Source organism: Candoia aspera, chromosome 1, assembly GCF_035149785.1.
Source record: "Candoia aspera isolate rCanAsp1 chromosome 1, rCanAsp1.hap2, whole genome shotgun sequence".
In the NCBI taxonomy this organism is placed as follows: Eukaryota; Metazoa; Chordata; class Lepidosauria; order Squamata; family Boidae; genus Candoia; species Candoia aspera.
In genome coordinates, this window is record NC_086153.1 from 24,337,968 (window position 1) to 24,363,497 (window position 25,530).

A 25,530-nucleotide genomic window follows, 5' to 3' on the forward strand; every position below is an offset into this window, starting at 1 on the left:
TGCTTGCTTGCTTGACTCATTTAATAGTTCCTTGATTAGGGTATATTGTGCTGTTTGATTGTTCATTTGGTATTAATCCTAGTGTTAATCTTTGCATATCTGGCTATTGATTGCGGGTGAGAAGGTGTTCTGGTCTTTTGGCTTTTTCTATTGCCTCTTTTGAATGGTATGCAAATGTTCCCAATGGTATGTAAATGTTGTTTATCTCTATGTGTCTGTTGATGGCTACTTTGTCTGTGTGCCAAGCTTCCAGGAATTCTCTAGCATTTTTGGATTTGGCTTGCTTTAAGATGCAGGTAAACAGGTAAAGTTATTTGCTGCTCACAGAAATAACAAATAATTTCTCATTTAGTTTGTTAACCTGACTATAGAAAAGTCAACATAGTATATTTATGGAACACATGTAAGAAGCTTATAAACATTCTGAATGATAAATTTTCTTCCTCCAGTTTTGGTTGTGAACATGCAAACTTTACGATGCAAGAATACTGTGCAGTTGTGTGTGCCTACATTTTAATTAGCTCCAGTAAACACACCTCCAGTTGTGCTATTTTATAGCATCCTCCCACCAGGTTTCCACTTTTTTTTTTTTTTCTGGGAGAAGGTGATCTCAAAAGCATCTCTGTCATTAACAGATACCACTATTTTTGTTTCTCTTAAGATTGAAATTTCATCTACTTTATGGTTTGACTTGCAGCTACTTTGGCCCTTGGATAAGGTGGTCATTTTATCATCCTATGAAATATAGGAAGTTGCCTTATGCTGGGTCAACCGTTTGTCCATACTCTTTGATTGATTACTAGTAGATTTCTGGGATCTTGGGCAGGGTTATTTTCAGTACCTCTGTGTAAGACCTCTTAAATTAGATATGCCAGGGACTGAATCTGCGACTTTCAGTGTTCCAAGAATGTACTGAAATAGGAGCTTTCTCATGTTCTGATGTAGAAAAATCCTAGTGGCCTCAACACCACACAAATTAGCAATAGAATTGCCAGTCCACCAAGAAGGAAAAACAGGCCTGGACTGCATCTCAACCTTTAACGAAAAGTTTGAAGTTGAAAGGTCACACTTTTCCAGGCATGATGGGATGTACTATTACCTGCTAGTGCTTACAGCTAAAACTATTATTAAAAGTCTGGGAACAGAGGCTAGAGAAAATGTTGGCAACTCTATTTATAACACAAATTGCTGTGAGTCTTGGGGTGGTTATTTTGGGGAAGCTTAAGAAAGCATTATTACCAAATATGAGTGCTAAGATATCTGAAGATGCTCATTCGTGCTCATGAAATATGCTGTCCTTGGCATTTTTCATGTGAGAAGATCATAGGAAGCTGAGTCATTACTCTGAAGATTTCAAAGACGGAAGGACATATTCCATATTCCTGTCTTTCTTAAATCTAATTAGTTTTATGAACATAGTACCTATCTAGGGTGATATGTTATCATTATTTATTCATTATATAACCTATCTTTCTGCCATAGAGGGCAGTCAAGGGTACATAACAAGCTAAACCAAAACTAAACCACATTAACAGCCAGATTCATACACTGTGCTAAATTCTAATGTAGTTTGTTTGATTTTGACATAGCATATTGTGTGAACCTAGCAAACCATGTGTTTGATTAAAAACAACCCTCTGGCTAAGCAAATACACCACAGATTAGACTTTAGGTTGGATAGTAATGAAGGTCTTGGAAAAGATATTTAGATGCTGTGTTGTGTCTATACCCACAAAGATCAGAATTGTGCAGGGAATGGTTTTCCCTGTGACACTCTATGGAAGCAAAAGTTGGATTTTGAAGAAGCAGATAGAAAGTATTGATGGTCTTGAACTTTGGGGTTGGAGAAGACTCCTGACAATATCCTGTATAGCCAAGAAATCAAACTAATGTATCATAGAACAAGTCAATCAGAGTTCTCATTCAAGGCACAAATGACAGCTCAAATTATTGGACACTTTATGTGAAGACCCAACTTCCTTGAGAAGTCTATAATGCTAGGAAAGGTGAAAGGAAAGAGAAGGGGACAACCAATAGCAAAGTGGATGGGTTTAATTACAATGGTGATGGATGCACTATTGGAAGACCTGAATGGCCAGCCTGGGGACAGATCATCCTGCACAAGGTCTATCTGTGTGGTTACTAAGAGTCGACACTGACTTGAGGGCACATAATCAGTGATAAACGAACTATGACCTAGGGCACTTCCACATGAGGGTTCTCCACCAGACTGAAAGGAACTCCAGATCTATATGTTTCTATAACAACAGTAGGGTTGAAAAGCTGAGCTACAATATTTCTGGTTCAGCTGTAGTGTAGTTGAAAAAGCTAATTTTTTTGGGGGGGTGAGATTCTGAGGCTCCCTTTTCCATTAGAAGAAACTCTTGCCTCACCCCTATTCAGGTCCTGTAAGCCTGAGGGGCTTTGCAGTCCCACCTCAGCAGCCCAAGCATAAGCAACAGATGTGAAATTGACCAGTGTTTCATAAGTTTCTCCTTTTCTTTGTCCCTGGACCGACTGAGAGTGAAACAGTATCATGGTTTGTAGCAACTCCCACCATTTCCAATACAAAATAGAAATGGTTAGAAGCTTTGTTTCCCGCCCCTGCAACTCTAGGAGAGGAATAGCTGGTAGTTGTGGATGAAGCCCAGCTACTTGCCATGGATTGGACACTGCAGGAATGATAGAAGAACATCACTTGGACCTTTTGGAAATTAAAAGGATGGAATATGAAGAGGAACAGTGGAGCTAGATTATTTAATTGTTCATTCAATGGTTTTAACTAAATATAGACAAAAAACCTATAAATCTTCTGAATTAAATAAGTAAGCCAGCATCAACCATACATATTTCTTTGAAAATGAGATTATGGAGAACCTCACACTTACCACTGTTCTAAGTCTATGCTTTTCCTAGCACCATGATTTTAAATGAATGAAAAATTTCCCCAGGAGAAGGTAATTCAGGGTCTGAGCAACTAGAGCAGAGGAGCTAAACGAATTTATTTCCTTTAAGTGCTGCACCTTAATACCTAAGTAAGTGTGAGAACTCTGAATATATGCAAATGCCTTGCTTTAAACCAAGCCCTTTCTGAACTCAATTATCCTGCAGAAATCGGTTTGGTGAATCAAAATCCTGGCAAATTCATTCCATAACATATTTATTTGTTCATTTAATTTAGATGCCACCATAACCTTTATGTCCTGGGTGAATAGCTGTTCATGCTGATGCCCACAACTGTCACTGTTATTTATTGGATTTTTTTTCCTATGGATATAATATTGTCTATTATGTTGTTTGGGGATATGGGTTAATTTTATTGTGGATGTTTTATTATGTTGTATCTTTGCTGTAAGCCCAGATGAGTCTGGAAACATTTGGCAGCATACAAATTCAGTAAATCATCATTATTCTAATTACACTAGGATAGGGAATAAGAGCTTGTACTCAATGGGACTTTGAGTAAAAAGGATAGACTTCAAAGTACTGTTCTTAAAATCTGTATTTCGTACTCTAAGAATGGATGTTCTTTACTCTTTCCAAGCAAAGGTTTGTGTGGAATAATAAGAGGGAGAGAGTTGGTGGATAAAAAGAAGCAGGATATTGTGTTTTTTCTATCTGCTATATTGAATTCTTGGCTTTTAACAAGTCTTCTTCTGGACCTTCATTAATAAACCTTTGTTGATATGGGAAACTAATGGTAAAAGCAATTTTACCTGCTCAAAGTTTTGCATAAGCACAAGCGACAGGTGAGTAGTAGAACAGCTAGTCAGTGTTAGGTCCTCATCTTAATGGATTAATTGGATCCCTGCTTTAGACAATCATATACTGTATATTATTTCACTTGTGAAATATCTACGTGTCATTATTCTTCTCATCATCATCACCACTATTCCATTGTGGAATAGTGTACCTTGACTTCAGAAAAACATTTGAAAAAATCTCCCAAGAGATTCTAATAGAAAAATGACAAAATCTAGGCTGGACTATGCTACTGTTAGAAGGATAAAGACTGGTTGAACAACTGTATAGAACAAGAATACATCAGTGGCTCTGCATCTACTTTCTCAACTTTTTGTCCCTGGAGGAACCCTTGAAATATTCTTCAGACCCCGGGGAACCCCTGCACATTCAGGGGTTAAACTGGCCAGAAGTTACAAAATTATTATATTTTTTTCATGGGTAGGCCTGTATATATGCATTAACAGTGTAAAAATAAAGAATGAAATTTACCTCTTTAATATGAAGTTGCCTGAATTTGAAATAATTTTTTAATTAAATCACAATCTCCCAGGGAACCCCTAGTGACCTCTCACAGAACCTTCGGGTTCTACAGAACCCTGGTTGAGAAACCCTGCATTAGAGGGAAGTCTCTTAGGGTCTATTTTGGGCCCTGTACTGTTCAGCATATTTATAAATGACTTGGATGAGATACTAAAAAATATGATTATCCAATTTATAGATGATACAAAGTTAGGAACAGTAACACCTTAGAAGATAGTATCAAGATTCAGGAGGATCTTAACAGGTTAGAAGAGTGGGCAGAAACCAGCAAGATGAATTTCAGAGGAACAAATGCAAAATCCTGCATGTGAATTAGAAACAATGACATGAATATAGGGGGACCTTATGGATAGGAGTACACATTAAAAGGATCTATGTGTCTTGGCAGATCACAAGCTGAAACATACAGTAAGCCAATAGTATGCAGCCGCAAAAATCCCAAATGCAGTTCTAGGGTGCAGCAAAAGATGCAGAATAACAAGGTTAAGAGAAAGCAATTGATCTCTAAAGTTTAAGCACTATTTGTTCTAGAAATCTTTAAAATAGAAATAATACACTGAAAATCTATACACATATACATTCTCATCTGATCTTTCCTAATGTTTGTGTTCCTTGATAACAGACAGAATAAAATTAATAATTATGAAATGAATAGTTACAAATGTCTTGGGCAGCAATGTTGCAGATAATATTAGATCCCATAGTACGGACTACGCTGCCATGCATTTAAAGTTAATTTTTTTCAGCCACAAACATGATTGAAGCCCCCTTTTCTTCTTTCTCATTTGGGTTTGTTATCTCTGCTCTGTTCTTTGTTTGTTTTGTGTTGTTTTCTTGTTTTAGATGTTTTTAACAATTTGTACACCATCTAGAGTCACTGGGAGTTGGGCAGCATATAAATTTAATAAATCATAATAGTAAACTTAATATAGATGCAATATTTTCCCTTTGCTTAATATTGCTTTGTATCAGAAAAAGTATGTTTTGTGATAATGGCTACTCTAAGTCTTTGGGTTTAAAAATTACTTATTAAATTTATGCACCTTCTTTTATATAAGCCCTCAAGGTATTTTACATATGTATTTATGTGCATCACGAGGAGCACCAAGAGTACTAATCATCATGAACTTCCAGTGTGTTAAGTACACATGTGAAGTCAACTTGTGGCTGATAATGTGTGGTGCAATTGTAGGTTTAAGTGACTGATAGTGTGGCTTTGAACATTCATTGTGGACAAGTAACTGTACAGTTCATCTCTGGGGTGATTCATACTTTCTTTGGCAACAGATGGCTTAAGTAGCAAATGTCACGTGAGATAAATGCCATCAGCTGGGACTAAACTATAGTTCAGACTTCTAAAAAATAAATCCATGGACACAAATTGCTTTTTGGAATTCTCTTGCAAATTTGTGGCCAGAAAAATTGTGTGGATGCTTTGGCTAAACTTCTCCAGCAATTTCTCAAGGACACAACTTCCCTTTATCAATAATAGCTTTATAGAAAATGCTCCTTTGCAAAGTTTGCTTTTGAAATTTCATGCAGACTTGGGAGTGAGGAATTAAAGGCAGGACCTACCCCGACTACCTCATAACTAAGTCAGTGCAAGAGCACCACACTCCACCCATGAGAGTTTCTCCTAAATTCTTTCTCCTTTGAAAGTATTTCTGAAGAATTTTGTTGAATTTGTCAATTGATAGACCAAATGGAGAATTTCTCTGCCTTGTGAAATATCATTGAATAAGGTGGTTGACTTTCCAGATTGCAAGGAGGGGGGATAAATATAACCTGTTCCCTCCCTGATATGGCCCTGTGATGATTAGGTGGCAAGTCTGCCAACCGAAGGATGACAACACTGGGCATCTCCTTCCAGGTCATATTCAAGCAGGGGGAGAGAACTGGGAGAAAAGGCTTTGAGAAGTGTAGATGAAAAGGAAGGTCTGAGGGAGGTTCTGAATCCAAGCATGGGCATACCTCCCCGTCTGGAAGACAGGGTTAGGATTTTTTTTAGTGCCAGGCTGGGTAAGTATTGATAGGGTGCAGAACCTTGTAGAAGTAAGTACCTGCTTACATTTACCTATTTTTAAATTTTAATAAAGGTCAGTTGGCTCCTTTGTTTCTAGGGGGTAAACGTACTTTCTGCTTGTTCATCACCACTACGGGCCACCTAGTTCAGAAATTGGTTATCCTTCATCTACTCCCAGCCCATTACAATGGCACTCCCCACTTGTGTTTTCCTCTTTTCCATCCTAATCCATCTTAAGCCCTTCTAAGTGGATGATCAACAGTGCTTCCTTTCCATCTAGTGACAGCCCCAGCTCCAACTGGCTACACATCTCGGCATGCCCCCTGCCCTCCATTGGTTGGTTGCTGTCCTGAATGGCCATTTCATCCTGGGCTGCCATGTTATTATGTTCTCTGATGGTTGGTAGCTGCTGTTTTTAATGAACCTGTGGTTGATCCAACAATGGCCAACTAAGCCAATGAACTTTCTTTGCCCTATGTTTTCTCCCCCCCGTCCACAGTACTCTGAAGCTTCTCTTTCCCTTCTTCCCCTAAATCTTGCTACATAGGCTTGAAATGAAGCTACAACATTTAACTGAATGCTACTTTGCTTTTATGAAGCTGAAAGATCAGTTATTACTTGCTACAAAGTTTCTATAGACCTATAATGGAACCTAGAAACAAAGGAATGAACTGTCCTTTGATTACTGTAGCATCAGAGCAACAAGGTACAATGAGAGGAAAAAAGAAAGGGTCTGTGTTAGTGTCAAAGAAGAACATGTGGGAAGGTAGTAGGAAGGCATCCAAGTGGGCAAACATCTGGGAAAGCAAAGGAAAGGAATGGAGACTAATAAGGAGGAAACGATCCCTAAGGGGAAAAGGCAGGCACTGAAAGATCTGCCTACACAGGGCCCAGCCCCTGAGGTTTGCCTTTCCTGCATGCATGGGCAGGACAAGAAGCAGAGGAACAACCAACCAGGTTCTGGGGTGATTATAGTCCCAACTGAGCACCAACTCAACCTTGTTGCCAAACCAATCTGGACTGGACTCCGTTTAGTCAGCTTCAGGTACAGCTGGAGACAAGCAGCTTAGGATGCAGAGCTGAATTGTCCTAAGTTAACCAAATGTCTGCGCTGTCCCATATCTTCCCACATTCTTCCCCTTTAAGTTACTTTAGAAACTTTCTAAACCAGAAAACTGGGTCTGTGGTGGCAGTAGAACAAAAGAATAAGAAGAAAAATGTTCCCACAACACTGGGTAAATGAGTGGCCCTGAAGATGTTGTTTGCTCTAGGTAGAACTCCTGAAGTGATTTGGTATCAGAGGGTGATGTTTGTGTCCAATTTAAGAATGGCCTTCAGGAGAATGATAATCCTCAGTGGGGAGGTAAGGATTAAATTCTGGGCCTCCTCCAATCAGTACAGGTCAAGGGACACACCAAGGAGTTGCCCTTTAATCACTGAGGTTGCATTCCAAAAACTACTAGGTATGGACAGAATTGATACAAATTGAATTTGATTTAATTTCATGTACATTTAAATTCAATATAGCTTTCCAATCAGGGAGGTAAAAAATTTGTTATTTTAATTGCATTTTTGTCACATTAAATATACAGTTTGATAAATTTTGGAGGTCTCCAGGCGCTGAACTCAAGGTCTATACCCGCAGTTTATAAAGGTGCAGAAGAATATATGTATTTATTTACTTCTGTGCAGCTCCAATCATGCCTGACTCTGAGCAGCTCACAGGCCACTGAAATGGTAATAAGATTAAAAACTGGAACATAACAAATCTAACAGGAAAATGTCCTATGTAAGGAACAACTCAACTGATATGTACAATCACCCTGCAATAAGAGATAGGAACAACCACTCAGACCCCAAAGGTCTGCTGAACAAGCCAAAACTTGATGGCTTTACAAAAAGCCCAATAGGTTGAGGCATTTTATCAAGTTAGCTGAGGCTACCTAGAGCCAGACAATAGATACAAGGCCATTTACCAATAAACCTTTTGCAGCATTAAGCCTTCTGTATTTGCACTTCTGTGTTCACTAAGCACATTGGGGAGAAGTGCTGGACTACATTACAGCCAGGGTGCTCCTCGGCTTCATGTATCAATAGTACAAACCTTTGCACATCTAGTGAAAAATTAAGCCATGCTAACTTCAGTGAGATGTTGTTCATTCTTTACAGACTCTTGGTAAGATGCAACGTGCATTTAGCATAGTGGGATTTACTTCTAAGTAAACATTGAGCGATTATTCAGCTTGGTTTCACTTGTACCGTTGTTTGCCATTTTTCATTTTTTAAAAAGGTTAGCACTCTTAATGCATTCCTTCCGTATAGCTGCCAGTTCGCCCGCAGCCCCCAACCGCGGCGACTTCAAGACTAGCAACAGCTTTTCGTGAAGAAATTAGGCAGGTGAAGGAATACCGCACCCCAGCCCCGTCAGTTTTGGCGAAACATTTCCTCTGTTCAGTCTTACTGGAGAGGCCATTTTATTTTGCAATATAAACGTGGAAAGTGTTTAAGAACACCTACACGGAAAAGCACTCGCTAAAAAGAAAGACGAGAGCCAGCTTTTCCCCTTGCTGCTTAGGAAGGAGGGGATCCGTAGCCCAACAGACCACATCTGGAGCGGACCAGGCTGGGGCATCCTGGCAGATGGAAGCGGCTGGTGAATGAGGGCTGGAGCGTGGTCTGGAAAGCGCACACATGCCTTGCCTACGCTCCCCGTCGATGCCTCTGCTGCAAGCGCGGTGCGGCGGCTGTACGCCCGCAACAGGGCCACCTAGGGAGGCGAGCGCTCCGCGGAGGGGGAGTGGAAGAGGTTAGGGGGCGGCAGCGGCGCTCTTTCGGCCTCCCCTCCGGTTATCGCTCCGCGCTCCCTCTGGCCGCTGCTCACAGCTCTCCCCAGCTGCCACCATCCCCAAGATGGCGGCGGCGCGCGGCTAAGACGGGGAAGGGGCAAAAATCGCGGCAGCGGCGGCCTCCATTTCTCCCACTCCCCTTTTCTCTCTGCACCCCCGCCGCGGCGGCGCTTACTCGGGCGCTGGGTCCCGCCTCCCGCTCCTCCCCGTCCCCACCCGAGCCAGCCAGCCAGAGCCGAGGAGGAGCAGCCGGAGGAGCCACCGGAGAGGGACAGTTGCAGCCAGGGGGCCCCGGGTGCCCAGGAACCCACAGCGGGAGCCGGGGCCCCAGCAGCAGCGTCCGCGCCAGCGCCACCGGCCCCGCAGGAGCTGGGCTCAGACGCCTCGGTCAACCGCTCCTCCTCCTCCTCCTCCTTCTCACGCCGCCCCCAGCGGCCTTGGCCCGGCCTGAGGGAGACGGCAGAGAGGCAGGCAGGCCGGCCGGCGGTGGTCGGGGGCGAAGGCGGCTGTCAACGCGCCCGCCCGCCCCACGGAGGCGACAGCAGGAGAGCCACCGGGGCAGCTGTCAGGGGGAAGAAGGTGGGGTCCTAAGCTTGGGTTGATCTCTTATTTGGGGGAGGGGGGCTGTCGAGGAATGGGCGGGGCGCAGAGGCGTGCGGAGCGTCTGCAAAACGGGGCGAAGGCGAAGAAGTGCGATTTGGGCGGGAGGAGGAGCAGGGAGGAGGGGAGGAAACGGGATGCAAAGAAGGGGGCGCGGTGCAGGTGGTCTTGGGAGAAGATGGGGTGCAGGCCCCCGAAGAGTGGCTGGGGGAGGGAGGGGTTTGGCGGTTGGGGAGGGGGCAAGGAAGGGGGCGTGGCGCCGAAGTGGCCATGGGCTGGTGGCAAAGGGAATTATATAATTGTGCGTCTGAAGTACGAGGGGGCAGCAACGTGAGCGGCCGTGAAGAGGCGAGGATGGAAGGGAAGGGGGAGGAGGCAAACAGGAGGAGGGGGTCCGGGAAGTAATGTGGATCTAAGGGATCGAAGGGGGATTAGCGTGGTAAGTTAAGTGGTGCTGGGAGTCCAGTCTGTGACGAGAAGGCAGTGTTGTTCCTGCAGAAAAATGGATTTGGCTGAAAGTCTAAGGGCAAAGCAGTTTGGATAGTAGAGAAGGGGTTGCTTGGTGAGTGAAGAAGGGCTCCTTTTATTTATTTATATAGTCGGATATTGTTGGGAGAACTTATCGGGTGTTAAAATAATTGAGGTCTGCCAATAAACCCTTCTTCCAAGATACCGCCTATGGAGTGGAAATGTGAAATCTACACCCTCTGCCCTTCTCTTTCCCACCTACTACAGAAAAGACCAGGAAGCCTTCACATCTTCCATGCTTGTGGGTTCCTAGGATTATCATTGTGGGATGAGCTTGCTGGAAAGATCCCCTAAGGTCTAAAGAAAGTACTAGAAACCTCAGTGCAGGATAGAAGCAAAATATCTTGAGTAACTGGAGAAGGCAGTGACCACTTTCCCATATAGGATACTGGTGTGGGAGGTCACTTTGGAAAACGAGGAGGTGCAAAGTTCAGGAGTTTGAGGTGAGCATCCAACTCAGTGAGATTTGGTGTACCACGTGCTTTCCTCTTGTCTCTTGGGTTAGACAAGAATAGGAAGCAGTCTTGAAAGCTACTTATCTCATCCCCACCACAAATTAGCAGTGGTGGTGGCACCACCTGGCCTCGAAACAGGAAGGTTTTGCTTTCCTACCCACAAATTAATATGAGAGAAACATCAATAGTAGTGAGTATCATTACCACTGTTTGGGTGGCTCTGACTCCCTAGAAGAAGGGATTAAGAGATCATAAGATCATAAAGCCTTGACAGCAGAAGTGGTTACTTTGAGAAGAAGTGGTTTGCCTCTCTCTCCAGTAAATGTAACAGGCAGATAGAGCCATGAATTTTTAAGGGATTGTATGCCAAACTAGTGGATTCCTGCACTAGGTGGGGGAGGGTTGGACTAGATGATCTCCAAGATCCTTTCCCCCTTCACATTCTGTGATTAATTAACAAGTAGTTTAACTATAAATCTGTATGTGGAGCCATGCTGCTTTTGATTTGTATTCTTTTGAGCCCCACTCCGCTGCTTTTTAGAATATGTCAGATGGACAGGAATGGAATAGAGAATGGTTTGCCTGACTGGCTTTCTTTTTTCCCTCTTGCAGTTCATGTTAGGCTCTTAACATTCAACCTATTTGTGCATTTCTTGTTTTAATAGAATGCAAATGCTAGCAATTGCTAGCAGGTTTAATAGCAGAACAATAAAGTTGCAACCTTATTATTCTTGGTCTGATTTGATCATTATGAATCTATCCTGCCTTGATACTTGATTGGAGTGGGAGGCTGGCATACTTGGAGAAGAAAGATTGGGACAGCGACAGAGAACTTTAATCCAAAGCAGTGTTTAAGATGCATGGAGTATGCTGGCTGGGGAATTCTGGGAGTTAAAGTAATGCACTTCAGCTTTTCTGCTTGATAGAAATCAAGATGGTAATGAGGTATCAAATAGTTTTTGTAGTAATTTGGGTTAAAGAGCTTAATTTTTGAGGGCAAGGGAATGATACATAAAGATTTTGTGATGATGGGGACATCTGATGGTATTAACTTGACTATCTGGAAATAATGCCCTATTTCTGTTGGGATCTAACTGGTTTGGTTTCATGTGAAAGGTGTTTCCAACAATCTTGCGCTTCTGGGCTATCAGATTAACTGATTGAATAAGTTTATAGCTATTATAGTTCAATGTGTTACACCTGAAGCATGATATTATTAGCTGGTGTTACATTTATATTCCTGAATTACTTGCTTGTATATATAATCTGGTTTCCTAAACTCATACCCATAAACTGTAGCTACTTGATGGTTTGTAAGCTCATACCTTAGAAAGTGTAGAAAACAGGGAAAATTGAACCATTTGAACATTCTGTTTAACATAGAAACAGCAATTGAAAGGTGACTTCCTTCCAGTGTGGGTTGGGGGAAATGAACCTTGCTGTGGGAGGTTCTCCTAACTGAGAAATGGCTCACCATCCTACCCGTTATTGTATATTCTGATGATTTTACTAAATCCATGCTAAAAAACAGGAAAGTGCTCTCCGAAGTAAAGTGTGATATGTTAAAAAAGACGTGTTTCTTGTATTTCAGCCATGGAATAGGCTAATTCTTTAGAACCTTTATGTGGGCCACTGCTTTGCTGTTCTGTTGCTTGCTGTATTTTCTTTAGAAGAGGAGGCATGCAAATGTGTGAAAGAGAAAATTATATTGGATTGGATATTTGTTTGGAATATTTAGACCAGTGTTTCTCAACCTTGGCAACTTTTATGATGTGTAGACCAACTCCCCAGCATGCTGGCTGGGGAATTCTGGGATTTGAAGTCCACACATTGTAAGTTGCTGAGGTTGGGAAACACTGATCTAGAGCGATACTATCTTAATCTCCTTCAGATCTATAATCTATTTTTCAGTTCCAATTGCCCATTTCATAGCCTAACATGGTCAACAATACAACTCAGTTTATAAAAAGTTTCTTAAAATTAATTGTGAGTTAACAGTCCTAATAGCTGAAGTAAGAAAGACAGAAAAGACAAATGGAGATAGGCTTAGTATGAACACAAGTAATTTGATTTGAATGAACTGAGACTGTAGCTGTATTTGTTTTGTGGTTTGTTTGCTTTTAAAATTACATGATGTATCAAACCATCTATTGTGGATTAACTTTATCTTGAACCATTTAAACCATCTGATCTTCAAATACTTCCAGAACGATTAAGTATCTTGTTTTGAATTCAGAACAGTTTTGAATTTGAAACATTTTGTATACTATGACCTGCAGACTCTTGTAACTTCTGGCTTCTATACTCATAACTGGATTCATAAATCTTGCTAAATCATACTACAGTTTGGTTTGTTTGAGCTCAGCCATTGTGGTTTATTGTGATTTATGTACAAACCAGTTTAGTCTACTGATTATGGTTAAAAATAATCATGAATTGTACCCATGTATGACTCAAAAGTGTATTTGGTCTGACACTAGGAATGGACCTGGAACATGTGTGTTCCGGGGTGGGAGATAGCATAGAAAAGGCAAGTACTTCAGTTGGGTACAGACCAAGAGGAAGTAAAACACTGGCAAGATTGAGGAGCGGGTAAGTGGGCTGGATGGTTATGTTGTGGTTGAATTCATGAATGGTGATGGCAGCTAAGGGAAAGGAAGATTGGGGAAAAGAAGGGTGGAATGGACAGGGCAGGTTTATGGTGGTGGCTGGTAAGTAGAAGGAAGATGGAGAGAGGGATGGGTGGGTTGGATGGGTGTGCAGTGGCTAAGGAAAGGAAGTTGGAGGAGAGGGGTGGGCGAATAGGTAAGTGTAGGTTGGTAGTGGCCAAGTGGAAGGAAGTTCAGAGAGAATGATGGGTGGACTGGAAGGCTTTGCACACTCCAAGCAGAGAAGGTCGAAGTGGATGTGAGGGGAAGGAGAGTGCTGGAAGATCAGCAGATGGGCTGTCCCAGGGGAGGAGGGGAGAGAACAGCAGGGCACACCAGCCTTGCCTCACTCACCAGTAAGACTCCTCCAGGTTTTTTTTTCCTCATCTAAAACCCAGAACAACCAAAATGATCCAGGTTTTGATTTGGCTGGATTGTGACCCACTGGGAGGTCTATTAAAACTTCTGAGCCACAGAACGTTTGTTCCTTGCACAGAACAAACCCTGTTTTTTGTTTCATGCACACCTTTACTACCAACTATATTTTGGTCATGTTAAACTTTTTGCATGCTTGAAAAAAATATTATTCAAAGTGACATTCTTGACAGAAATAACTTCAGAAGCTACTGATAGTGGAGTTTACATACTTATTTGAGCCTGAACTATTATTCATGGGTAAATATGTATTTGTTAACTGTGAGTTCTGTGGAAATCTCATCAGATGTGGCAGCATCTCCCTTGTCTTCAATCTAAAGTAATTAAGGGTTAATTAACAAATGGATATATTAGACAGTTTAGTTAAATCTTGTTTTTTGTTCACAATTCTTTTGTGGCAAACAGATGAATATTCATAAATGTGACAAATTTAGAGTTATGCAAAGTAAGTTACTGAAATAACAGTTTTGATTATTTAGTACATGTATATTACCCTACTTGGTTATAATTATAAGTGTACAGTAATGTTATTTTTAAGGATAATTATACTTAAAACTGTATAAATATATCAAGTTGATTACAGAATATATTGGTGATGGCTGCCAGTTGTAAGAGTATTAATTTGCATAGGGATATTATCAGAATTTAATTCATAAATATGTGCCACTGATACTACAAGATGAGATATTTGTAGCAGAATTGTTATAAATAATTCTTTCTTAAAGTAAAGATGCCTATACTATATGTTGCTGTTTTTCTTAAGGTATCATATATATATGAAATGTAACTGCATATTCTCTGAAAGTCGAATAGAAATCTTGTGTTCTTGTTTGAAAGGTAAAGTCTGCTTTGAGCTTACTCCTGGTGACTTCATGGATCTAACCATATAACTGTCTTGGCAACAGTATGAAAGTGGTTTGACCTTGCTTCTTCTTTTTCTTTTTTACTGTCAAGTAGTAACCAGATAACCCTGCTTAGCTTTGTGAGATCAGCCAAGGTTGGCTAGGAGAGGTGCAAAAATTGTTAAGTAGGAGTATCCCTGGAATGTATATGTACATGTATGTGTGTGTCAGTGATGTCAAAATGGTGGGACTAACTAGGTGATCAAAACTGTACCCCTTTGTACATGTCCGTGATGTATGTTTAAAAAAAAAAGGTTGGGGCTTTGATTGCCTGGTTGCATTTACCATTTTGATGTTGTTAACCTTCCCCCAAGGATGCCCCTGGTGTGATTTAAAGCCCTTTCTGAATCACAGAAATTTGCATATTCTGTATCTGCTTGGGTTAGCTGTTAGAGATTTGCTTTCATAACATGCTAGATAATAATGAAAATATTTGAGTAAGGCTTAATAGTATGTTGCTGCTAAAGAGATTTAAATCAAATACATAAAAGAATTGGAAATAGGAAAATAATAGTTCTGATTTTTAACTTTCCTGAGAGTCTAATACACTTGCAAAACATAGCAATGCTGTTATTTTTAAAAATCTAGCACTCTTCAAGAGATTTTTATGTCATAGTATAAAAATAAATGCTGAATATCATGTAAACAACTTATATTAAACTGATTACAGAAGTAAAATTTGGGAATATCATTCTGTTATTTATTTTTAGGCAAGTAAGGCTGGCTCTGAGGTTTGGTGCCTCTGTAATAATTGAGAAATAGGAATGTCCAAATGTATTTTCAAGATTTTTTTGACCCAGTTGGATGATTATTTATAAATATATTGTTGCAATTAGGTTTGCCTAGTTTTTGAGGTAGATGGAAGTTCTGTCTCTTGTTTAAAACTCTAATCTTCTGCTTACGTTTGAGTAAGTCTCAGTGACCGGTTTCAAGAGTAATGTCAGTAAGTTTCAATAATATTTTGGTGGAGATGTGTAGAATTGTAGTGTAAATCTTTCCTTAAACAAGAGTTCTGTGTAAGAATGCAGCTTTGAGTTGAAACTGGTTAGTTTCCATTAGCCAAGAGTGACCTGTGCATTATCAGACTGCCAGTCTTTTTAGCTGCACTTCAATGCAAATTAAAAATAAACTTTCTTGCTTTTTAGACTTAGAAGTAAATGCTGTTTTTTCCATCTCAGAAAGTCGCAATAGAAAATCTGTGCATTACATGCCAAATTATTTTGTAAGACTGGATTTACAATACTTTAGGAGTGACATCTTTGTAAAGCTTGGTAGATTGAAGACTATGCTTGCACAAATGTCTGTGTTTAAACGGAGTGGATTTTTTTCTGATAAAACTTGAAAGAATGCATTAGAGTGCTCTCGTTTTTATATAGGAGCCACATCAAACATTGATACAATTTCCTGTTCAGAAAACACTTGCATGTAAAGAAAAGAGAGTGGTCTATGTTTTGCAGGGCTGTATAGTGTTACTTTCGTATAGTGGTTAGAATGGAAATTTATCATTGCACTTAGTGAAAGTGCAGCTTTCTTCCATTTCCAGAGAAAATGGCTTTAAAACTTGTAAGCAAATTGTCCAGATGTCTCTTATTGTATAAAATAGTAATAAAGAAATTGAAGCTTTTTGATGGTTTTTATACATAAGAATAGTATGATTGTGAGGGGAAAAAACCCCATAAAAATATCAAAACTCAGTTGTTATATTTCAGAATAAATACTTCGGTTACTTCACTGTCTGTGTGTGAAGGTTCCACTGAGTCACAATTCTTTCCTCCGTAATAAGCCCCTTCCATTTTCCTTCCACGGTTTTCTGTTTTACCTGCCTTCAGCAGCATCTGCAGGGGGTAGGTGGGTGGTCAGAGGGTGGTTACAGCCGTGTGATCAGAGCCCCACCCCTTTGCACATACATGCATTTCATATGCACGTACAAAAGAGGTAGTGCTTGGATTGCATTGCCATGAAACCATTACGCCTATTTTGAGCCCCTCTTCCCCAGTGAATACCACTGCCTCCCCCTCAATCATAAGTCAGCTTTCTATGCCACTGAGTCCTCGGGGTCTGTTTTGGGTTCCTCAGTATTTTTCTAAACCTTTTTAATGCAAATTCAGGCAGTGGATAATACATCTTGGATACATGAAGTCATATTACAATGGAGGAATATTTTGATCTAAACTAATTTATCTTGCCTCAGTGTTTCACTGAATTCTATAGAGTTATTTATAAATTTAAAGCAAATATTTTATTTTGTCCTAATATAGGATATTTGGGCCAGTTTGGTGTACTGATTAAGATATTGGGCTAGAAACCAGGAAACAGAGTTCTAGTCCTGCCTTAGGCACAAAGCCAGCTGGATGACCCTGGGCCAGTCACTCGCAGCCCTAGGAAGGAGGCAACAGCAAAGGACTTCTGAAATACACATGCGCATGCACACACACACGCACTGTATATATGCAACTGGGGTTCTCTAGCTAGTAAGTAAGTAAGTAAGTAAATAAAAAGCACAATGCAAGATTGTAATGATCTAATAAAAACAAATTTAAGAGTATAAGTGATGTGCTGTAGTACTTGGGAGAAGGGAATCCCTGCTTAATCTAATCTTAATGTTTAATTTAGGCTTTGTAGTTCAATGATCATTAATCTTTTTATTTTCAGAGAACCCACAGATTTCTCTGAAATGCCTGAAAAAATCATTAAAGTGTTTCTTTCTCACCTCATAAATTGAGAGTGCATCAAACAATATAGCTCACATTCTTCCTTAGTTCCTCATTATGAAATTCCTTAGAAAAACCAAAACTAATTTTGCAATACACATTGATTCTGATTGTTTATAGTTATAGTTAATTGAAGCAGATTATTTAAGGATACCAGTGAGCCATGTGGTAGTTACTGCAGCTTGCATGATGCTAATATGTTTCTTGAATCCTGAATCATAACAATGTACTGTATTTAGTGATGAATTTTGTCCGTCTGTTCAGCTGTAAAGAAAGCTTAATCCAGGGGCTGCCTGGAAACTGGAATAGGTTCCTGCTTCTTTGGATCCAGTATGGTATGGTAATTCACCTACCTTGAACTAGCTTTGGGCTTTGGAGTGAGATTTTTTGCAGACAGGTGTGGACAAGATTAGATATTCTTTTCTCCTCCCCTCCACCATTACATTAAATGCACTCTTCTGACGACTCTGAAGTAAATCCTACTAAAGGGCCTATTATGCTATATAAATGCATTGGATTTTAACTGAATAAAATTGACGAGAATATTTGGAATTTTTATTTTAATTCATATTTGTTATTTATTTTTTCCTATTTCACTCTCTGAATACTGTAGGTAGGTGATGGAATACAAACAGCTTTTTGGATTATAGATTTTTATTCCAAGTATCAGACTCGATTATCTACAGAAGTTAGGTATTGATTTAAAATACTTACCTAGCTCAATCTCTTTGATTAGAAAAATTATTTCTGCAGGCCACGAAGGTAAAAATATTCCTAAAATTACAAATTAGAAAATAATTTTATTAAACAAGGAATCTCTCTCTCCTCTCTACAGAAATAGAATTGTCTCTTTCTTCATCCCACATTTTCTGACTTGAAGAAATCTGCTATTTGTCAGTCAGTAGCAGTCTTATGAGAAAACTGCCTTTTTGAATGCTTTCCAGGAATGCAGAATGGCAGCTATTACCCTGCTAATCATAAGATCTGAGGGGGAACACAAACAGATTATCTTCTTTCTACTGAGGAAAGTGCTGTAACACTGCTGCAAGGGAGTGATGTACTTTTCCAAATGTAGAAAAGCATATGAAGCTGTTAAAAACTGCACTTTCAAACCTGGGACTGTTAACTTCTGAATCTCAAACTGGAGTCTTTCTGAGCCTAACTCCAGGATCTTTTGAACCTCTGACTCATTACATACAAGTGTGTTAGCAGCGTGTTTTGAAGATTCTGCTTCAGTAAAGACACTTTCCAGTCAGGATGATACTTCAAACATGGTTCTCTTCTTCCTCGTTAGCCATGTTTTGACTCTCTTATTCTTTATACAACATGAAGAAGAAGAAGTCAGCCATGTTCGAAGTATCATCCTGACTGGAAAGTGTCCTCACCGAAGCAGCATCTCCAGATATCAAAACAGTTCGCTAACAAAGTGTCTTACCACTGAGGAATGGTTTCTATTTAGGGTAATGCTTCATTGCTCAGACCATATGTAAAAGAAGATACATTATCGTAAATGAGATTTTAAAAAGTGAATAAGAAAGAAGAGTTAGATTAAGAAAGGAAGATTGTTTCAGACTATGGCGTTTTTCCCTTTGAATACTATGCTTTCTGTGTTTACTGTTTCTCTTGATAGGCCTTGAAATATATTCCAGAATGAATTGGGCAGCGAATATATTCACGGCACATTCTCTGTTTACATATGGCAGAAAACAAGTAGACATGCTGAGTGTGTTTTACTTCATTGGTATCAGGTTGGCATAGGATAGGAAAGCATAAATAGAAGTGTTCTGTTCCTCCAAAATATACTTAGGGTCTCTTGAGTTCAACCAACCATTGTCTTAATTTCCCCAACAGAACACAAGATTTACTAAAAAAATGCATAAAGTCCTTTTCAGAGGTACGTGAGAACTGAATGTAATTATGAGAATAGAAGTCTTAAATAACAGGGAAGCAGCTAGCAGATAGATGTTATAACCTGTCCCAGATTCTGGTGTCTGCCATTTAATTCAGCTTTTAAATCAAAGACATTAGCTTAAAGTGTGGATATGAACACTATTCTGTAGAGAAATCTTCCTTTAACAATAAACACATATTGATTATATCCTGAAATTGAATGAACTCCAAATAGTAGAAATTTTGGAATAGACACACAACCCTGGAACAGGCAGGAAAAACAAGAGAAGCTGTTAGTTGTGGCACATATGCAGAGCTTGCTAATACTTGTTGAACAGGCTCGACAACTTACTACAAAGGTAAGATGCCAGTGTCCACACATATTTGCTGTCAGGGTCCATATTTTGTTCCTTTGCTTTCTGTCACAGATTGAAGTGATGACCTTCAAACTTTTCAGATTCGGAACTTAGCTTTAATCCTAACTTAAAAGATATTACCATTTTTAACTGTTATCTCAGTATATTTAACCATGGTCTCTCTCGAGTTTCCGTTTTCTTTATCAACAAGCTCAGCATTGTGTTGCCTGGCATGGCATCATGTTATTTATTAATTAAAAACCAATGGCTTGGGTGTGATGCTTAGACAAAGTGAGTTTCTTCGCCTTTCTATTGAAAACAGCACCAAAAGTGCATATTTTATTAAGCTTTTTCAACCTTTCACTTTGGTGCTAAGATAAACTTTGAAGATAAAGTTATGTTCATGGGCAGAATGATAAGGATATTATAGCTTCATTTAATTTTCCATTCTTAGATAATTTGCTAGAAGTAATGTCATGAGTACTGATGGCGAGCAGGAGGGGACCTCTATCCAGGCGGGAAAATGCATGCATAGTACTGAGGCATTAAGCAGCCATTCAAAGAGACACAGATCAGACCCGCCTTAACTTTTGGGGTTTATCTGTCTGGGTTTTTCCCACGCTTCTTCAGTTTGTTAGGATTTTCTGTCTTATGTAGCAGTAATAAACACTAGAGACCTATTCCTCGTCTCAGCGTGATTCCTGACTGTTAGGACAAGTAACCTTTATAGTAGTTACACACATCCAGGTAATAGATGTGATTGATTTTCCCAAGAAAGTACAAAAATGTTGAAATGGATATATTAAGATCCTTCTTTCTTATTAAGCATCAACAAACACAACTTTTATTTTTGGATTGAGAGCTAGATATGGAACTTCTAGAATAGCCTTTCTCAACCTTTTGACCCTGGAGGAACCCTTGAAATATTTTTCATCCTTGGGGAACCCCTGCACATTCAGGCTCAGATATAGGCCAGAAGTTACAAAATAGTTATATTCATGTATAAGCCTGTACATATTCATTAACAGTGTTCTTAAACTAAAAATAATGAAACTTATCTCTTTAATGTGAAGTTGCCCGAATTTGAAATAATTTTTTAAATAAATCGTGATCTTCCAGGGAACCCCTAGTGACCTCTTGCGGAACCCTAGGGTGCCACAGAACCCTGGTTGAGAAACCCTGCTCTAGAATATATTGAGGCCACATATTGGTGGGATCAGTGAGAAAAGTGTAGTCAAGGCAGAAACTAAATTATTTTGAAAATAATCCCCCTTTTTTCCTTACTACCATTTTTATGAGTTGATTCCTGCCATGTGTTCTTTCAATTCTTGTTCATCTAAGACCACTACATTTAACTTGCCAAAAATTGGAGGTAGTTGAGTACAGGGCTGTAGACCAGTGTTTCTCAACCTCAGCAACTTGAAGATGTATGGACTTCAACTCCCAGAATTCCCCAGCTAGTATGCTGGTAGTCGAAGTCCACACATCTTCAAGATACCAAGGTTGAGAAACACTGCTGTAGACATACACAATGCTTTGGGGGGTGGGGGGGCACAGATTGGTTCCTGTATAAATTCTGTTAGTTTCAGTGGGAATCAAATTCACTTTCATCTAGTTTAATTGTCCCTTAGATCTAATTTATTTCTTTATCTGATCCCTTTTTCTTGCTTGTCCTAATTTTCTCAGCAGCAAGTACTGTATTTCTTGCTGTTATTAACCTGAGGTTTTGCTTTAACCTTGGTTCTCTATAGTGCTCAGATGGTTTTTCGAAATTCATGTGAAGTCTCCAGTGGACAAACTTTAACCTAATCTCCTCTTACATTTAGTTTGTATGCATCTAGGTTGATGCATTTTGCTGATTTTTCTCTTTAAGTAATGTATTAAATGAAATTATTTGATCTAATTTTTATGGTAATAGTATATTAACTTAACTGATAGGTGTTGGCTGACTGCCAAATGTATGTTGGTATCTATTTGATAACATTTAGTAAATTATGTTTTATAGCCTGCAATCTATCTTCTGAATTGGTTTTTGTATTTATTCTAATAAATTTACAAGATGAAAATCTGTACAAGAAGATGTTAGGTTCTTCTGTACTGTATTATTTTTAAACTTTGCTATTAATTGCCATGGTTAGACCTGTAGTAGAAATAATGAATAAAGGTACTGGCATAGATCTGAATGAATGAAATTTGTAATTTTGCTTTTTTTATATTTCTTCTCTTTTATATTGTAGATTTTTTCTTTTTTCTTACAGATCTCTCTAAAACTGTTCATAAGTTGAACATACTACTTTACTTAGTTCATTTCCTAAAATTAATTATGTACATTCTTCAAATAAGTTATTCAAGCTTGATTTTGTTCCTTGTATAATTTCTTAATGTTGTATTTAATATATTTGCCATTATAAAGGTCTAATTGGCTATTTAGTACTTGCTGGATTTTTCCATGCTTTCAGAATCAAAGATGTTTTTACCATCCTCTGAGATTCTGATAAATATGTCCTTATTTATAACAAAAACAAAAACAAGTATGAGCATAATTTTACCTATATGAAGTTAAAAACAACAGATAATCTCTAGACCTTTATTTTTAAATATACTAATTTTATCCTTACTTCATTGACTTTATAAAAGCAATTTGCCTAATTATTTATGTAAACTTTTTCTGCATGTCTGTTATTTCTAGGCAATATGCAATATTAAATACATTGTGTACAACTTAAAATCGAATAAAACCTCTAAGACCATAAAAATGTATTAAGCATAAATATAATCATATGTTATATATTGTTAATTTCACAGTTCATTATTTCATGATTTAAATAGTTTAAAAGTGTATAATCCCTGATATAATACTTTCATTCTATGATAATCTTTTAAATTTATTTACCAGTTATTCATTCAGTACACATATTCCAGTTTTCAATTTTTCTACTTTCTCCAGTATGTTAACTTTAATTTAAGAGCTAATTTAATAGATAAGTTGTAACACAAATGTCATGGTCATTGATATTTTTGAGTATCTTACAGGTTCCTAAAAATAACACACCCTGTTCTACAATATATTGGATGTTCTTATGAAAAAATGTACTTCTTTTTTGTACCTGATAAACTCACCAATACTTTTAAAATTCTCATACCGCTAACATTTACAAAATTTCTAAAACCTGAACAATCTGTTTTTAGGAAATCAGTATGGTGGACCACAAAAATTTGAGTCAGATTTTCTTTAAAAGTTGCTGCCAAATTGTATTTTTTAATGTGACAGAAGGAAAATTATTAAATACATAGGAAGTAATCATAGTGTGTTAAATTTATTTTTATGTAATGTTAATCGGTTTGTTATCTTGGGCATATCCACTTTTTAAAGTGTGGCCCCTTGGTTCAAAAGAAATTGTGCAGCCTGATATAATTTATTACTAGTAAATACTACCACCTATCATTGCAATTACATAATTGCAATTTAAAGAGAATGTCAAATTGCTTTCAGATTTGTCAAATTATACTTTGGAATAAATATAAATTCCAACGAAGTTTTATTTATAATCTTTCTTTATAACGTCTCTTTATAATAGTTCCATGTTTGTGGAATATGTAGAGAAATAAAATTATGTAAAATATAATTGCATTGGGGAAATTCTGTTTTGCATGAGGGTCATAACCATATAACAAATAAACAAAACCCAGGTTCATAACCATTAAGTCCTTATATTTTCTCGTTTTCTTCACTACCTGTGTACTCAGAAATAATTCACACTGACTAACTACATAGAATTTCAGGCTAAGTTTTTTGGTAACACAATAAAACATCTTTAGTTCAAGATGCAGAGAATATCCTTATCTACATGTGGTCCACGTGTTTTGTTTGTGGGCTTGTTAGAATTTGTCCTTAGGGAAATTGAGCTGTATATACCATTCAGATAGAAATTCAGGTGTATGAGTGTTCTGTTAATATTTCCATTCACTTTTGCCATCTCAAGAACTGATCAAACAAAATGAGTGGGGGGAAAATCACCACTCCTTGAGATTGTAGATGAAATAAATGATTTAGAATTTCTGTTCAGCCAAAATGATTCAAATTTTATCATAGTAGAGAATGAACACCACCTGGAAGTGTTAAATATTGGGTGACATGACAAGAATGTAGTTTGAATTTGTTTATAAACTCGAGCATTTTGCAAACAGTGGATATTTGTGTATTGTGGTTATATGGAAAATTCTGTATCATACACTATAACTGAATTGGATTATAAATCTTAACAGAGCAAATTAATATCAAAATCTTGCAAACCCAATGAAGAGATTATTAACTAGGAGTAGGGTACTGGGACTTCTGATAGTCTAGGAAAAGAACAAGATGTCCACATTTTGACTGAATAGGCTCATCTTCACGTCTGTCTAACCTCAGCATGATTATGCCCTGGTGACTATTATTCTGTGCCATGTCAACATATTTGTTTTATATCATCCTTGCCTCTTGGTTGAGCCAGATTAAAGTCATATTTAGGTCTTCCATTTCTAAAGCAGTGTTTTCCCTCTTTTTCTGACATGACTTTTGCCATGGACATGATCTGACATAATTCACTGATGATGTGATTAAGAATGCAGTCGGGTTCGGGATCTGGCTAGTTCTTATCTGACACTTTGGGCTGCTGCGGACATATCTCCTCTCCAGTCACTGGATGGTACCATTTTGGCTTGGGTAGCAAAATAGCAGCAGAGTAGACTAGACACAGGTGCTTTTGAAAGAGTACTAGAATTGTGTTTAAAGAACCAGGCTGTCACTTTCTTATGAGAGCACTGGTCCTATGCTACACAAAAGGTTGATTTAAACTGGAAAAAAGCATAATGTTCTGCTAGCTGCTTCTGTTAACAAGAGGTTTAGTTGCCTGTATTTTTACTGGTTTTATTACATTGGCAGGGGTTTCCATTTTTGCCTATTGACTCCATGACTGTCAACAGGCTGTTTCAGATTGCTACCTGCCACAAGGGCAGAACTGGACTTGCTGTTAGCACTGCCATTCCATTGCAGCACTAATCAAGGGTAGAGCTCACTCATTATTAAGTATTTCCCCCTGCTTCACCTTGCACTGTTTTCACCTGCAACCTGTCACCAGGAATATATTTTGACATGGGTTTAGTGCTCTTTTAGAAAAGCCCTAGATCCATGTTCAGAAATAGCCCAACTAACATTGCATTTTTTGTTAGTTGGATAACTTGATAGGCGGCAAAACATGCCATTCAAAGCCCCCTCTGCTATTTTCCCAGCCTTGCCCCCACCTGACTGTAGGGGAATTGGTCACTGGCTGTTTTCCTGTTAGTAAGAGACACTCAGTGGGAGGAGAAACAAAGCTGGGGAAATCATCAATCACTTTGTTCCACATTAAACAGTAAGGAAACCAGCCTTGTTACTTTGGCAAAATTGGTTCAGCAATTGAGGCAGGAAATTTTATGCCAGATTACTTTTCACTGTTCTGCTGTCTCAAGGGCTGATAAATTTAAAATGGTCATGTTGCTGTGTCCAAGATTTCTTTTTCTGCATTTTACTTGTATCACTTTAAGATAGATCTTGAATTGATGGGTATATTTGTATGCACTATTTGTTGTATTTGCTCAATAACTTGGGATTTTTTAAAAAGTTGACTCCTATTAGTGGGACTAAGTATTATTAGGAGTTTTATTTTTCAGCACTATAATTTCTCTCAGGTTGTTGGTCTTTTTATGTAATTTTTCAAAGGCTGTTTGTATTGACAAGTAAAGAAACCTTTGCTAGAAACATTAATGATATGGAAAATAATATTGCAAAAAATTCAGCCACTGAACAGGAAATTGTAGTAACAAGTTATGCA

General features: G+C 38.6%; 1 protein-coding gene across 4 annotated transcripts in view; it reads left to right on the top strand.

The window, feature by feature from the left end:
• Positions 1-9,320: 9,320 nt before the first annotated feature.
• NCOA1 (nuclear receptor coactivator 1) overlaps positions 9,321-25,530 on the top strand; it is a 295,660-nt gene continuing 279,450 nt past the window's right edge. For 3 of the 4 annotated variants that reach the window (XM_063300594.1, XM_063300586.1, XM_063300603.1), the window contains exon 1: positions 9,332-9,732. The gene's annotated coding sequence lies outside the window, so the exon portion shown is untranslated. Of the gene's footprint in view, positions 9,733-25,530 lie in introns of all 4 variants that reach the window. The other variant, XM_063300632.1, reaches the window with a different exon arrangement.